Genomic DNA, 4,130 nt, shown 5'->3' on the forward strand with positions numbered 1-4,130 from the left:
CACCTCTTCCTCATCCTCCTCCTCTCTTTCGTCCACCCACCTCTTCCTCCTCCTCCTCATCCCGTTCTCGTCCACCCACCTCTTCCTCCTCCTCCTCCTCTCTTTCTCGTCCACCCACCTCTTCTTCCTCCTCCTCCTCTCTCTTCCACCCACCTCTTCCTCCTCTTCCTCCTCTTTCTCGTCCACCCACCTCTTCTTCCTCCTCCTCCTCTCTTTCTCTTCCCTCCCACCTCTTCTTCCTCCCTCCTCCTCTCTTTCTCTTCCCACCCACCTCTTCTTCCTCCTCCTCCTCTTTCTCTTCCACCCACCTCTTCCTCCTCCTCCTCCTCTCTTTCGTCCACCCACCTCTTCCTCCTCCTCCTCCCCCCATCCCAATCTCATCCACCCACCTCTTCCTCCTCCTCCTCCTCTCTTTCTCGTCCACCCACCTCTTCCTCCTCATCCTCCTCCTCTCTTTCTCGTCCACCCCACCTCTTCCTCCCTCCTCCTCCTCTCTTTCTCGTCCACCCACCTCTTCCTCCTCCTCCTCCTCTCTTTCTCGTCCAACCACCTCTTCCTTCTCCTCCTTCTCTCTTTCTCTTCCACCCACCTCTTCTTCCTCCTCCTCCTCTCTTTCTCTTCCACCCACCTCTTCTTCCTCCTCCTCCTCTCTTTCTCTTCTACCCACCTCTTCCTCCCTCCTCCTCCTCCTCTCTTTCGTCCACCCACCTCTTCTTCCTCCTCCCTCCTCTCTTTTCTCTTCCACCCACCTCTTCCTCCTCCTCCACCTCCTCCTCCTCTCTTCCTCCTCCTCCACCCACCTCTTCTTCCTCCTCCCCTCCCTCTTCCTCTTCCTCCTCCTCCTCCTCTCTTTCTCTTCCACCACCTCTTCTTCCTCCTCCTCCTCTCTTTCTCTTCCACCCACCTCTTCCTCCTCCTCCTCCTCTCTTTCTCGTCCACCCACCTCTTCCTCCTCCTCCTCCACGTTCTCGTCCACCACCTCTTCCTCCTCCTCCTCTTCTCTTTCTCGTCCACCCACCTCTCCTCCTCCTCCTCATCCCGTTTTCGTCCACCCACCTCTTCTTCCTCCTCCTCCTCTTTCTCATCCACCCACCTCTTCCTCCTCCTCCTCCTCTCTTTCTCATCCACCCACCTCTTCCTCCTCCTCCTCCTCTCTTTCTCTTCCACCCACCTCTTCCTCCTCCTCCTCCTCTCTTTCCGTCCACCCACCTATTCTCTCCTCCTCCTCTCTCCACCCACCTCTTCCTCCTCCTCCTCCTCTCTTTCTCTTCCACCCACCTCTTCCTCCTCCTCCTCCTCTCTTTCTCCTCCACCCACCTCTTCCTCCTCCTCCTCCTCTCTTTCCCCTCCACCCACCTCTTCTTCCTCCTCATCCTCTCTTTCTCGTCCACCCACCTCTTCTTCCTCCCCTCCTCTCTTTCTCGTCCACCCACCTCCACTCCTCATCCCGTTCTCGTCCACCCACCTCTCCTCTTCCTCTTCTCATTTCTATGGACGTGGAGGGGATTGTGTTATTTGTTCTGAGGAATATTACAGTGGTCCTGGGCCCCCAGGGTGCACGTTTTGGTTTTTGCCCAGAACTAAACAGCTGACTCAAATAACCAACTCATCGTCAAGCCTTTGATTATTTGAGCCAGCTGTGTAGTGCTAAGGTAAAAACAAAACTGGCTTCTAGGTAATAGTGCTGTTGATCTGAGACAGTAATATAACAGGGTTCTAGGTAATAGTGCTGTTGTTCTGAGACAGTAATATAACAGGGTTCTAGGTAATAGTGCTGTTGTTCTGAGACAGTAATATAACAGGGTTCTAGGTAATACTGCTGTTGATCTGAGACAGTAATATAACAGGGTTCTAGGTAATACTGCTGTTGTTCTGAGACAGTAATATAACAGGGTTCTAGGTAATACTGCTGTTGTTCTGAGACACTAATATAACAGGGTTCTAGATAATGCTGCGGTTGTTCTGAGACAGTAATATAACAGGGTTCTAGGTAATACTGCTGTTGATCTGCGACAGTAATATAACAGGGTTCTCTCTCTACTGCTGTTGTTCTGAGACAGACAGTAATATAACAGTTCTGGTAATTCTGCTGCTGTTCTGGGAGACAGGCAGTAATATAACTGGGTTCCAGCCCTGCTGTTGAACTTTATTCATTCACTCACTGTGCCATATCTTCTCTCAATCTGTTTCTCTCTCACCCTCTCTCTCTCTCTCTCTCTCTCTCTCAGGGTAAGACCTCACTCTCTCTCTCTCTCTAGTTAACACCGACCAGTCATCTGTCCACTCCTTGCTCCTGAAATCTCCCAGCCCTTCCCCTTCCAGCCCTGCTACAGACTTCAGACCTAGCAGGGTAAGACCACATACACAATCTGTCCTGCTACACCCTGTCCTGCTACACCCTGTCCTACTACAGACCTCAGACCTAGCAGGGTAAGACCACATACACAATCTGTCCTGCTACACCCTGTCCTGCTACACCCTGTCCTACTACAGACCTCAGACCTAGCAGGGTAAGACCACATACACAATCTGTCCTGCTACACCCTGTCCTGCTACACCCTGTCCTGCTACACCCTGTCCTGCTACACTCTGTCCTGCTGCACCCAGTCCTGCTACACCCTGTCCTGCTACAGACCTCAGACCTAGCAGGGTAAGACCACATACACACCTGTCCTGCTACACCCAGTCCTGCTACACCCTGCTACACCATGTCCTGCTATAGACCTCAGACCTAGCAGGGTAAGACCACATACACAATCTTGTACAGCTAATCTTGTGGGGACACACAATTCAGTCCCATTCAAAATCTTATTTTCTCTAAACCCTAAAACGAACCCTATCCCTTACTCGTAGCCTAACCCTAGCTCCTAACCCTAGCTCCTAACCCTAGCTCCTAACCCTAGCTCCTAACCCTAGCTCCTAACCCTAGCTCCTAACCCTAGCTCCTAACCCTAGCTCCTAACCTTAAACCTAACCCTAGCTCCTAACCCTAGCTCCTAACCCTAGCTCCTAACCCTAGCTCCTAACCTTAAACCTAACCCTAGCTCCTAACCTTAAACCTAACCCTAGCTCCTAACCCTAGCTCCTAACCCTAGCTCCTAACCTTAAACCTAACCCTAGCTCCTAACCCTATACCTAACCATAGCTCCTAACCCTAGCTCTAACCTTAAACCTAAACCTAGCTCCTAACCCTAAACTTAATCCTAGCTCCTAACCCTAGCTCCTAACCTTAAACCTAAACCTAGCTCCTAACCCTAAACTTAATCCTAGCTCCTAACCCTAGCTCCTAACCCTATCTCCTAACCCTAGCTCCTAACCCTATACCTAACCATAGCTCCTAACCCTAGCTCCTAACCTTAAACCTAAACCTAGCTCCTAACCCTAAACCTAACCCTAGCTCCTAACCCTAAACCTAACCCTAACCTAACCCTAGCTCCTAACCCTAGCTCCTAACCTTAAACCTAAACCTAGCTCCTAACCCTAAACCTAACCCTAGCCCTAAACCTAACCCTAAACCTAACCCTAAACCTAACCCTAGCTCCTAACCCTAGCTCCTAACCCTAAACCTAGCTCCTAACCCTAAACCTAACCCTAAACCTAACCCTAAACCTAACCCTAAACCTAACCCTAGCTCCTAACCCTAAACCTAACCCTAAAAACTAACCCTAAACCTAACCCTAGCTCCTAACCCTAAACCTAACCCTAAACCTAACCCTAGCTCCTAACCCTAAACCGACACGCATACCCTTACGCTCTATAACACACTCCCTCTTTGTTCCCAGGAGAAGAACAAGTCCCAGTCTACAACCTAGAGTCACAAACTACAAATCCCACAATCCTTAGAGTCTCAGAAGGTTTCCGACCCTTGGCCTGTCACGCTGCTGCTTCGGGAGTTCTGGAAATACTCGAGCTCATGTTAAAATTCCAATGATGTAGTTCCGGAATCCTGTTGATATTTCTTGAATTTTCCTTTCTGTGGTGATAATGTGTCCGTATTCTGGAGAATCTTCTGCCTTTTCTATTCTCGTAGTCATTGGTTGTGTCTCAAATGATATCCTAGTCACTACACAGTGCACTACTATTGTCTACTCATCACCTATAGATACACATTTAAAATATATATATATATA

The 4,130-nt window shown here is 49.8% G+C and overlaps 1 pseudogene; it reads left to right on the forward strand.

The window, feature by feature from the left end:
• Positions 1-2,258: 2,258 nt before the first annotated feature.
• LOC135532686 (serine/threonine-protein kinase DCLK1-like) overlaps positions 2,259-4,130 on the forward strand; it is a 45,835-nt pseudogene continuing 43,963 nt past the window's right edge.

The sequence above is a fragment of the Oncorhynchus masou genome, unplaced genomic scaffold, assembly GCF_036934945.1.
Source record: "Oncorhynchus masou masou isolate Uvic2021 unplaced genomic scaffold, UVic_Omas_1.1 unplaced_scaffold_1986, whole genome shotgun sequence".
NCBI classification, from domain to species: domain Eukaryota; kingdom Metazoa; phylum Chordata; class Actinopteri; order Salmoniformes; family Salmonidae; genus Oncorhynchus; species Oncorhynchus masou.